The 12,893-nt window shown below is 45.2% G+C and overlaps 1 long non-coding RNA gene across 1 annotated transcript; it reads left to right on the top strand.

The window, feature by feature from the left end:
• The first annotated feature begins 7,268 nt into the window (after positions 1-7,268).
• Positions 7,269-8,555, top strand: LOC129341980 (uncharacterized). The gene is made up of 3 exons (XR_008598188.1): positions 7,269-7,604; positions 7,927-7,978; positions 8,339-8,555. It is a non-coding gene; the product is annotated as an uncharacterized LOC129341980 (long non-coding RNA).
• Positions 8,556-12,893: the final 4,338 nt, after the last annotated feature.

Genomic DNA, 12,893 nt, shown 5'->3' with positions numbered 1-12,893 from the left:
AACTTACATTATACATTATATACATTATAATATAACTTTTCTCAAAAATTATCAATTTTTACTGATTAATAATAATAATAGCTGCACTTACTGCTCTTCTAGACAGATATATACTGCTCTTCTAGACAAATTAGTGCCTCACCCAGAGCAGTTAACAAATTAGTGTTATTATTATCCCCACAATACAGCTGGGGAGCTGGGGCAGAGAGGAGTGGCTTACTCAAGGTCATCTACTGAGTTCATGGCAGTAGTGGGATTCAAACCAGTAGAGTGCTGATTCGCAGCCGAACCACTTAACCACTGCAGCTCATAGATTAGTGACTTCAATAGGATATTAGTGCTTTGTAATAATCCATGTTTGAGGTAGTTAAGTTTGTTGATTCATTGTTATTAAGAAACTCAAGGACAGGTAACCATTGGTTGAAAAAAATATCATTATACCTTGAGGTTTCTAATTGTGGAATATGATTTGCTAGCTTTTCCATAATAAATATTCCCATAAGCAGCTCTGCCATGTTGCAATTGATGGTGGGATGTTGGATGTCCAATTAGAGGCTATAACAGACTTCACTATGGGCAGCAGTATTGAAATAAGGTTTTTCCTAATCTTTGGGATTAATGGGTCATTTCAATAATTCAGTAACACTATTTCTGGAATCATAGGTATCTCATATCCCATAATAAATTTTATAGCCTTTATTATTAATTTCCAGAAGTTTTGTATATCTCATCCTGGGGACAGAAATACATGTAATCTCTCTACTCCAGGATTTTACTGAATATTAGTGTATTTCTAGAATAAACTATAGACTGGGGTTTGTCTGAGTAACAGACTATTTAACTGATGCAGGTCAGAACAGGAGTCTACAACTTTTGATGAGCATGTGGGTTGCCACCATAAAATGGCTGCCATGAAGGGTCCTAGCACAAGCACACTTGCACACAAACACACACAGACACAAGCTTGCACATTAAGGTTTCAATTAAATGAAATGATGGCCATTTTCACACATCTTAACCATCATGCAAAATCGCGTGAAACTCACGGAATGACAGCATCTTCATGGTGCGATTTCCCGTCATGAGTCCGTTTTGTGGTGCAATTACGTCAGAAATCACACCACATTATAATGTGTACACATAATTACACAGAAACAAGGATTGAGGTAGATCTTGTCTCCAGAAAGCATAGAAAAAGAAAGAAGGCATGATGTAAATATCTAATATGTAGTAGATTAGCCAAGTAACTGTCTTAGAAACTCTGCAGAGTAATGAAGCACATCTTCTTTGAGGTGATTTTTTGGCACCACTTACCATATACTGTTCTTTCAAGTACTTTTGGATAACTTTAATAGATTTTCTCATACAGTAAACACAAAGCACAATTTATCATATTGACCTTTGTTTTGAAATTGAGGACCAAGACAAATGCTTGTTCTCAGTAACACTAATGCAAAGCTGGTGTAACTGAACTGAACTGAACTGGCTGGAAAACTGGATCTCCATTGAGATCAGACTTGGGTCACTTTCTTCTTTCCTGTTACTAATACACTTCAAAGAAAAGTGGATGTGTATAATCAATTATGATATCATCCCAAATATAGTGCACACATCTACAGATAGTTCAAGTAAGTTGTTTCAGCTTTTTGCTACATTCATGCAAATGTGAGGTGCAGATTATGATTTAACGTTAGATTTACATTATTATTATTCAGTTACTCACAATGTATATGGCATTTAGGGAATAACATAAACAAGACAAAGATGTCTGGTCTGCCATTTAAATAAAGGAACAGTTTAATTTTCAACAGAGGAAGACAATACAGAAAGAGGAATAATAAGAAGAGTAATGTGAACAAATGTGGTAACATCTACTTGAACATATGAAGCTGCCTTATGTGGAATCAGAACATTGGTCCATCAAGGTCAGTGTTGTCTACTCAGATTGGCTGTGACTATCCAGAGTCCCACAGAGAGATCTTCCACATCACTTGATTCTTTTAAGTGGCATGGTGGAATGGTTAGAGCCAAGGACAACCGGGTTTGAATCCCTTCTTCAGCCATGGAAACCTACTGGATAATCTTGGGTCCATCACAATCTTTCAGCCTAACCTACCCTCACAAGGCTCTTGTTGTGCAGATTGAGTGGACAGGGGAGAATGATGTGAAAAGCTGCTTTGGTCCTCAAACCGGAAACACTTCAGTTTAGTTGGTGATCAGGGCTAAGCCAAACGCTTGCAAGAAAAGGTGAATTTTCAGGAAGCACATGAAGCAGTGGTAACTAGAGATGGGCACGAACAGAAAAAAACCCAAACATGATGTTTGTTGTTCGTTGTCATCCACGAACAGGGACTCACGAACAACCATGAACATGGCCCTGTTCATGAACATGTTCATGGTTGGCTGTTCGTAGGGGCCAGCAGGCTCTCCTCCAGCCATCATCCAAGTTTGATGCACCACTCCCAGAAACCTGACCTGATCAGACACCAGGAAAAGTATCAATAATAAATAATTGCTTGGCCCCAGAGCCTGGCAGCAGCTCTGGAACTTGAAGGGGTAGATCCATATCCCACCACACACAAAGAAAATTCAAGCTCCAATGCACTCTCCCTGTCTCTCTATCAAAATGCCAACAGCAGCTGTCTCTCCCTCTCCACTCTCTGCAAAGACTAGCCAGAGCTGGGAGCCCTCCCCTCCTCCATGGTCTTTGCTCTCTTGTAACAAATTTGGAGCTCCACACTTGGAAGACCAGCCTATCAAGCTAAATTGGACTTAGATTGGGGTTTCCAGGGCAACAGCAGGAGTTCAGACAAAGTTCAGACAATCCCTGCCTACACTGCCAAGGGAATTGATTGCAGGTCCTAGACCGTCTGGATTGACAAACAGCAACGAACAAGGCTTGCAATGACCACCTGTTGGTTTAGAATAGGGCCTCACAAACAGCTTGTTCTCGAACAGCAGATTGGGCTGTTTGTGGCTTTTTTTTGTTCGTACTGCTGTTTGTGTCCATCTCTAGTGGTAACACCACATTCTGGGAGAGACAGCAAGGGAGGTGTGCAACAGACTTGTACATATCTTTCATTATTAATTACAATCATTACAAAAGATCAATGATTGTAGTTAATAATGCACTCTGAACTTCCCTGCTTGCCTGCTGCTCTCCAAACCTTATCCCCTATCCAAGCAAATCTTCCTCAAGGTTCTCCTCCTGTTGCTGACTTACCAAAAGGCCTTGTTCTCTTTGTGCCACCAAATGCCCTTGCTCTGTCAGCCTGCCTCTTCCTCAAAGACTGTTCTTCTATCTTTGTTACAGTCTGCAATCTTTCCTATCAATTCTCCCATAGATGTCAGTGTTTAACATGGATGCTTTTTTTGCCTCAGAATACTTGCCTCAGGAAATACTACAATGCTGCTGATTTTTGTCCAATATGAATGAAACACCTTGAAGGTACAGTCATGAGAAAAATTGAGGGGGAGGGAAAACAGACTCGATTAAGAGCCTAAGGGGTTATATTAGAGAACTGTGATTCTGGAAAGCTTATGCTACAGTAAAGTTAGTTAGTCTTAAAGGTGCTACTGGACTCTTTTCTATTTTGCTACTACAGACTAACACGGCTAACTCTTCTGGATCTAGGGGGTTATACTGGATCCAACATTGCTGTTAGAGAAACAAGTTAATGCAGATGCAAAAAATGCCTTCTTCAAACACAGTCTATCCCAGAGGATGGCCCCCTTACCTTGACATGGCCAATCTGGCCACCTGGATCCCTCCCATGGTAACATCCAGACCATACTACTGTAATACACTCTATAAGAGTCTCCCTTCAAAATCAGTTCAGAGACTCCAGTTGATGCAGAAAGCCACAACTCAGTTATTGTCAGGAGCTAGGCAGAGCATGAATATTACTCCCATTCAGCAATCACTCCATTGGCTACCCATCAGTTACCAGGCTCAATTCAAGGTTTTGGCTATCACATTCAAAGCCCTTGATAGTCTTGTTCCCTCATATCGACAGGACTGCCTCTTTGCCTATGCTCCACCACATCTGAAAAGGGCGTTCTGCAGAAACCACCCAGCACATGGGCAAAATCAACAGCTACCTATACACATGTATTCACTGTGGTCCACAAGTTATGGAGTGGCCTGCCTGAAGAAGTCAGGAAAGCTCCCACTGCCCTAGGTTTCCACAAACTATGCAAAGGTGAATTATTCAAGAAGACTTTTTAACCAGGTAATCGGGCTGGGCTGTTAGAAATGGGCCATTTTCACACTTCTTGCCAGCCATGGAACATCATGCAAAGTTCCCGGGATGACAGTGTCTTCCTGGCGCGATTTCATTCGAGAACCAGAATTATGACGGGAAATCGCACTAGGAAGATGCTGTCATTATGGGAGCTTTGCACAAAATTATTTTCACTCCAAATTGTAAGCTGTCTTGCACTGTACATGCCATTTTATGCTTCAAGAAACTAATGTCTCTTTGAGAGAGAAGATCTGTTTAGAATTGATATGGAAAATATTTACTGTAGAAGAAATGGATGTATGACCAAATTTGTTTTCACACCATTTCCTTTTTGAATGAGTAATTCATTTCCTTTCATGAATATTTAAAATGATTAACTGCCTAACACAGAGAATAAGACAGAATTATTAAAAATTATATAGTTAGTTTTAAATCAGTATGAAAGTTTTTTAGTCTAAATCCTTTAACTGAAGGCCCAGTTATTTGAAATGACAAACGCCTTGATTCAGAGGATGATGTGGATGTAAATTTGCATCTGAGTGCACATTGTGATGCTTATCTGAACGGGCTGTATACACATGCCCATCTAGGGCTATCAAGGGTTGCACATGACAAGTAGCACACAACCTGATTTGGATATGGACCACATGGCTAACTGTTCTAGTATTTCACATCGCTTCTGATTGTGAGATTTGAAATACATTGAATGTTACATTTCTATGATATTAGAAAAGATAGTGCATGAAGTATATTTCAGATCCCAAAATGTGGGGATGTACATTCAGATGAAAGTTTTACCACATGCAGCAGATTGATGCAGTTGCGTTGTAGAGAGCTTTATCACATTAAAAAATTAATTTGAGTGTCAGTCCTAAAGTTAGATACAAACAAGAACACTTGCAATACAGTGCAATGCTATCCAATGAAAAACTTGATTTCACTAGATCAGAGTAATTCTGCCTAGGATTGCACTGTCGATCAAATACCCAATAAAGGGGAATGTAGAGGCTTTTCTATTAATATGTCTGCCTTGTATAGGAATATTTTTGATGTGACTTGCCATTTCTAATCTGAATAATCATTCTTTCTCACAATGAAAATTACATTCAGAGAGGTTACAAATTTCTGGAGTTTTTAGACTGAAGTTATATGCATATTAAAATAAGACAATATCTTGGTCTTCAAAGCATAGGGATAATGTGCATCCCATTTAGTGGGGGAGTTCTGCAAAGCTACAGCTTATGAATGAGTTTCCTGACCGCAAACATTCCAAACAACCAGCCCAGCTGCTTAATGTCACAGATGACCTCTAGCTGGTCTTGTACGTGTTCCGGAACCCAAAGGCTGTAGGCCATGGAATGTCATTCCCTCAGACCTTAGCAAACTTCAGCTGTGAGCACTGAACTTTCATGGTGTTCCAATCTCTTTGAGGCATGTGACTAACCATATGAACAGCAGCCCATCAAATGAGAGTCTTCCACTCTCCATTAAAAACATCTTTGCTTTATGAGGGAAGCTGAAGAGAATAAGTTCTGAACATTCTCCAAGATCTCCTCCACCTAGGAAGTACCAACATAATACTGCTAGAAACAATTACTTAAATTAGAGATTATTGGAGTGAAATATATTTTCCCTATATTTTAATCACAAATACAGGCATCTAGCAAAATATGTAAAGGGGAGGGAATTTGATTCAGAAGCGTTCCAGTCCAAAAACATGAGTGTGCAATGATGGGGGGAGGGAATGATTACTCTTAACTGTTGCACTTTTACCAAGTACTTTAAAGCAATTCCTATCCTGGATAGGAAATGATGACATCTTTATCTGTTGAAAGATAAATATAATTTTATACCCCCATTTTTATTATGTATCTTCAAACAAATATTGGCTTGGGAAAGTAGAGTTTTAGGAAGTAACTTGAAACAGTACATCTCACGTTTTTTAATTTGAGGAATTTTTACCCCACATTTATATTAATAACAGCCTACAAGGTGGCCTACAACAAAACATTAAAAATAACACCAATTAGATAATAAAAGAGACAATAAAAACCAAATGTGCAATAAAACACCATATGAATATCAGTGTATCACCAGATTAGATGTCAAAAGCTTGATTAATAGGATAGACTATCTGACACCCTAAATTCTGATGCTGGAGGTACAAGGAAAACTTAAGATGGAGGGAAATTCCATTGTTGAGGCACCACCATTGAAAAAACCCTTGACCTATCCACTAGCCACCTAATCTTGATAATGGGTAATGTAGTGAAGGGCCTCAACAGAAGAACTTAATAGCTGGGTAGATTCATATGGTGCCAAGTGATTCCAGGCCATTTAGAATTTTATAGGCCAGCAGTTTGAAATGTGCTCAAAAGCAAACTAGAAGTATATGAAGTTCTTTCAGGAATGAGAAAATATACCACTTTGTATTTCAACACAGGAAACTTTTTATAGGGGTGAAATGACAACTAAACAGAGATGATTGACTTACGGAGAATTATTAGAGTTCTCACAAGGAAATTGAAGACAAGAGAAGATCTAATAGCTAAAGTGTCGATGGTTCTTCTATGTACAATTATTAGAAGGGTTTAAATCAGATAAAAAAATATGGGGTTTTGACTATGAAAAAACAGAGTTTGAAAAAGAGCTTTGTACAAATGATGAGAACACGTTAATTCCAAAATGTACAAGCTTTTGTTGAAATTTGAAATGGAAGATGAATGTGTGAAAGACTGTATGGTAAAATGGGCTAAAAAATTGGGTATGGTATACAAATGGACCAGTGGGAAAATATGTGGGTAAAGGGGTTCAAATTCACTTTGAGTTCCACACGGGCAGCCCAATCCTAATAAGGGCACGGAAAGTGAACAGGAACCGAACTAAGGCTTGCGAGGGCGCATCTAGCCCGTACGCCCGCGTAAGTGGCCTTCCGCCCGCGCTGGGATGTGGCGCTGGCCCGCCGGCGGGCCAGCACCGGTGCAAGCCACAGGCGCCCGGGCGGCGGCGCAGAAGTGGCGTAGAGCCCTACGCCGACGCAGGGGGGGGCGGGGAGCAAGGCGGGGTCAGAGTTAGTCCGCTCCCTAAGCTCCTCCAGAAGCGGGAACGCCCACAGCGGCGCAAAAAAGCTACGCCACGGAAAAAGAAGGCGTAGCCCATAGGCGTCCATGGAACGGCGAAAAATCAGCCCCCTCTCTGAGCGCCTCGCCCCGCCCCTATGGCCCGAAGGAGCATAGGATGAGAACTATCCCGGGGACCAATCAGCATGCGCGCCCGGCGTGGACGAGCCCCCCTCTCTGCACCCAATCACCTGCGACCGCGCCCTACAAAACATCCGGCCAGCGCCACCCAAACCCCCAGGTAAGTGAGCACTCGGCCGGAGGCTCTGCCCGTCTGCTGAGTGGCATTGCCCCTTTGAAAACCGAAACGGGCTGAGGGCATTCACATTGGCAGGCGCAGAATGCACTCCGGGGACTTTGCGAAAAACTGGGGGAACTTCGCATAAAGGGGAAGAGGTGCAAATGTCTGCCTAACTCTCTTTCTACCGTGATAGAAAGAATGACTCCACAGCTAACTGATGCATGCTAGTTGCTTCTAACTAAGCACAAACAAACTAACCCTTCCGTGGCAGAAGGGAATGACACTTTGCAAATTAACCGCATGCTCTCCCGTTTCCTTGCAGGTGCCCTGACTCTGGCGCTCCCACCTGGTGATGACCGACGGAGCGCTGACAGGTAAGGAGGAGGTGGGGGGGCATTCCGCAGATTAGTGCAAACCGCCCATTCACCTGAACCCACCCGCTCACTTGCCGCTTTGGGTGAGGCCCAGCAGGGGTGGGGGGCAACCATGGCCGCCCCTGGCTGCCTCAGAGGCAGGCGCCTCGAAAACCACATGTGGCCAGGTGTTTGTTGTGACCAGCTCATTCTCTCCCTTAAAGGTAAAGGCTTGCCAAGGCCGAGTGCATCCTCACCAGACCGTCATGCATCAGCTGCTGCCCTCGACCATGTGCAACCCCCCCCCCCGGATGGCGGAGTGTGGGGCTTGCCTTGCCAGTGGAATGAGGCAAAGCCCACACGTGTCTTTTTCCCCCACAGGCACATCCAGGGCATGGCTGCTCCCCCGCGCCCCGCCCTCCCCAAACATCTCTGACGGACGGTTGGCTGCAGCCCAGGAAGCACCGTCGCGCCGCGGCCTGCATCCCAGCCCCGCCCCTCCGAGCGGGAAGGAGGGCTGTGTGGAATGCTCCAGCTCCCTCGCCAGCCTAAACGCAAGCCCGCTCTTTCCAGTGCAATAAAACGAGATGTACAACAACTGTTTTCTGTGTCTGCGAGTCTGACTTCGTCCTCCGCCCCTCCCCCAACACTCCCGTCACATCTCCCCACCTGCACATTGCCACAAATGTATCCGACACACCCCGTCTTGCCTCCCCGCCCCCTCCCTCCCTCCTCCCCCCCTCCTCCTCTGTATTTGACCAGTGTCTGTACCACCCATCTGCCGAAGAGAACTTGATTCTCAGAAGCCTGTGCCACAATAAAATTGGATAGTTGTAAAGGTGCTACGGGACCCTTTTTGAATTCGCTACCACAGGCTAACACGGCTAACCCCCCTGTATCTATGGCCAGGTAGAGGGTTGGGGCGGGGCATGTGAGCGGGGATCCCCGGTGGGGAGAGTAGCTGGCACACGATAAGCCAGGGAGAGGGTGGTGCGAGCTGCAGCTTCAAGGGGGCGGGAGATGGCAGGGCAAACGGTCCGCTCGCTGGAACCCTAGCCCCCACCAATGGAGAATCCAGGGTGGTGGCAGGTGGATGCCATATCCCGGGCAGGAGGTCTCGCGCGCCTGGGGAGGGTCGCCCCCATCGCAGCCGCAGCCCCAGCAACACAGTCCCATGAGCGGCCGCCTCCCAGAGTGGGTCCAGCCCCTCGGGCGTCTGCAGCAGCCCCATTGGTCATTCCAACACCTTCCACCCCAGGGCGTCCTGCCTCGCATCCAATCCCGTGGAGCAGTTGCCAGCCTCCCACGCCAACAGGCCATGGTTGTTGGGAGGGGTGGGGTGTGCCTCTCAAGTCCGTGCCGAAGCCCTGCTCGGGCGGCTCGTCGCCATCCTCGACCCTCCGGCCCCACCCGCTGCAGCAGCTCCACCCGCCCCAGAGGCACCCCTCCCTCGGGCCCAGTTGCGTGCGAGAGGCCGGGCCCGTGGACGGCCAAGGGGGTCCGGCCGCCGGCCTCGCCGGTGACCGCCGCTGCCGCCTTGGGGGTGGGGTGGGGTGTTTTGCTGCACAGACGGCTCTCCTACACGCCTCCCCTTCCTCACGTCTGCTGGGGGAGGTGGGATGATATAATAATAAAGGCTGATTTCTGTGCAATGGGTGTCTGTGTTCTTTGCCTTGGGATGGGGACGAGGGGGCAGGCCCGCTGTGTCTGCCTCTTGGTGGCGGCCTCAGGCCAGCCCTCCCCTTCGGCACCACTTGGGGGCTGTCCCCTGCTGCCAGAGACTGGCTGCTGCCCTGGATTCCTCATGGCAGGGCGCCTGCCAGTCCCATGCCAACCTCTCTGGACGCGGCCGCCAGGGACTTGGTGCTACATTGGGCAAACGGGGGAAAGGCTTCTCAGACTACGCCCACCCCTCTCCTTCCCGACTGCGAGCCCCGCCCGACACACGAGCCGAGGCAGTCTGCCAGCATGGGCGCGGTTTGCCTGCTGCTCTGGGGCCTGGCCGGGATCGCGTGCTGCCCATAGGCTGCGCCTTTCCTGGCTCCTCCCCCTGACGCTTGTCAGGAACAGCGCCCTTTGGCTGCGCCTGGCGGCGGCCGTGGATCAAACCCGCCCACAACACTTTCTGGTTCTCCAAATTTGCATCTCTGCGCCGCTGCGGGCGCCGCTGCGGCCACACTTTGCTGGCACAGGATCCGGCCCGGCGGCGCCGCCACACCACCAGTGCAGCCGCGTCGGCGTTGGGGCCGGCCATAGGATTGCGCTGTTAAAGAAAATTTTTATACAATGATATATCGGTGGTATATGTCTCCTGATAAATTAGCAAAAATGAATAAAAGTATGTCAAATAAATATTGGAAATGTGAGCAACATGAAAGAACATTTTATCATCTTCGGTGGACTTGTCCTAAAGCAAAAAAAAATTGGTCACAAATTCATATGATAATACAGAAGATTTTGAAGATCAATATACAACTTAAACCAGAAGGCTTTTTGTTGGGACTAATGGACTAACAGTTGGAAAATAAATATGGTATCCTATTTCTATATATGAAAACAGTGGCTAGGCTTTTATATGCACAAAAATGGGAAAGTACAATATTGCCTTCAATGGATGATTAGATTGTGAAAATGATGGGGTTTAGCAGAGATTGATAAACTTACAGCTCTGATCATAGATAAAATATTGTCTACCTTTATGGTTAATTGGAAACCCCTTATTGACTTTCTGCGTGAGATGAGAAAAAATGAATTGATTTGTGGATTTGGTTTCTAAGAAGATAAACTTGGGAAAAATAAATAGAAGGCGATAGTATTGAAAAGGTAAACTTTAAAGGTATTAAAATTACAAGTATAATGTGTGTAAAAATATGATAGATGTTGCAGAAGAAACTGGAAAACGAAATATGTATTTTTCTCGGTTGTTTTTTAATATCTCTCTCTCTCTCTCTCTCTCTCTCTCTCTCTCTCTCTCTCTCTCTTCTTTTTCTTTAATTTTTCTTTTTCAGCCCTTTTCATTGGGCTTTTAATCTTATTATTAAAATAAAAAGTATTTTTTAAAAAAGGAATGAGGAAATATGTTCCCTGGGGCGAACCACAGTCAACAGTTTGGTGGCCACATGCCTCCATCTACATTCTAGCCATCCTGTTTCATTGTCAGCAGTTCCCTGGAAAAATAGGGGACTTACCTGTTTTTCATCAGTGAGACAATCAGTAGGAGCAATTGTGTCTAACATCCTCTATATTCCAAAGAGCAACAAGACCTTCACAGAAACACTACCATCAGTAGGAAGATCCACAATGGCTACCAGGAGGCCTTCTGGATACATATGTCTCCAGAGGTAGACAAGCCAAAAGGGTCCCTCACCTCTGCAGAGACACAGAACCACTGACAGCCCAAACCTCAGTGAGTAGTGATCTATGTCTTGACAAAACCACTGTTGACATAATCCCAAATCCAAATCACATTTTTTTCATTTCAGAGTGTCCTGCAATATGTGGCTATTCACAAATCTTCTGGATATTCTGTGGTTTTATGGTGGCAACCCTGAGCTATTCCTGAGAGTGCCTCAACATAAAAGTTGAAGTCCCCTGTCACAAGTGTATTCAACACAAGGCTCAAAATCCCTTCCACAAACTCAGGCAGGGAGTATTTTAGACAGAGAGATTGACAGCACACTATTAGAACTCCTGATTAGACATGGGCACGAACAGAAAAAAACGGACATGGTGTTCGTTGTTCATTGCCATCCACAAACAACTAACAACAAACACTGAAGAACATGACCTGTTCATGAATATGTTTGTTGTTCATTGTTCGTGGGGGCCAGGAGGCTCTCCTCCAGCCATCAAGATCCCTACCGCACCACTCCCAGAAACCTTACCTGAGCAGGCAGCAGGAAAGGTACCAGTAATAAATAATAGCTTGGCCCAGAACCTGGCAGCAGCCCTGGAACTTGAAGAGGTAGAGCCCTATCCCACCACACACAAAGAAAATTCAAGCTCCAATGCACTCTCCCTGTCTCTCTCTCTCAAAATGCCAACAGCAACTGTCTCTCCCTCACTGTCTGCAAAACCAGAGCTGGGAGCCCCCAGCTCTTTGCTTCCTTGTAACAAATGTGGAGCTCCACACTTGAAAGGAAGACCTGCCTATCAAGCTAAATTGGGCTTAGATTGGGGTTTCCAGGGCAACAGCAGGAGTTAAGACAGAGTTCAGGCAGTCCCTGCCTCTGGTTGCCAAGGGAATTGATTGCAGGTGCCAGATTGTCTGGCTTGACAAACAGCAATGAAGAGCAACGAATGAGGCGTGCAATGACCACCTGTTAGTTTAGAATGGGACCTCACGAACAGCTTGTTCGCGAACAGCTGTTTGGGCTGTTTGTGGCTTTTTTTAGTTAGTATTACTGTTTGTACCCACCTCTACTCCTGATCTACCCCCCCCCAGCGCCCAACACCAGGTGCAGACATTCAGAATTGGGGGCCTGGCAGATACAAAAATGCAAAACTATGCAACACACAAACTGCAGTTAAATCAAGAACTGTGGATCTTCCAAGAATGCTGTATTAGCCTGACAATCTAGCTGTCTGGCTTCCCTTCCATTCCAGCAGCTTGATCTACAAATAGGTTAAAATACTGGAGATTTTTCATAATACTGGAGATTTTTTACCAATATAGACCCTACATTCCTTTATTAATATCTCCTTTTGGTTGCTTTTACTACATGCTGTATCATATAGCACCTCCAAAACAGAAGTTTGTATGCATTTTGAAGCATGCATACATTTCCCATATACACAGCTTTCCCCATTCAGCACAATCCAACTGAAGTTCCTTCCATGTCTGGAAAATTAAGACTGTAGATGAGAACTTAATTGATGATGATATGGTTGATGAAGCTTTCAAAGTCTCTCTGGTATGATTTGGAATAGAGCTTGG

Source organism: Eublepharis macularius, chromosome 1, assembly GCF_028583425.1.
Source record: "Eublepharis macularius isolate TG4126 chromosome 1, MPM_Emac_v1.0, whole genome shotgun sequence".
In the NCBI taxonomy this organism is placed as follows: Eukaryota; Metazoa; Chordata; class Lepidosauria; order Squamata; family Eublepharidae; genus Eublepharis; species Eublepharis macularius.
This window is presented reverse-complemented; position numbering and strand designations above follow the sequence as displayed.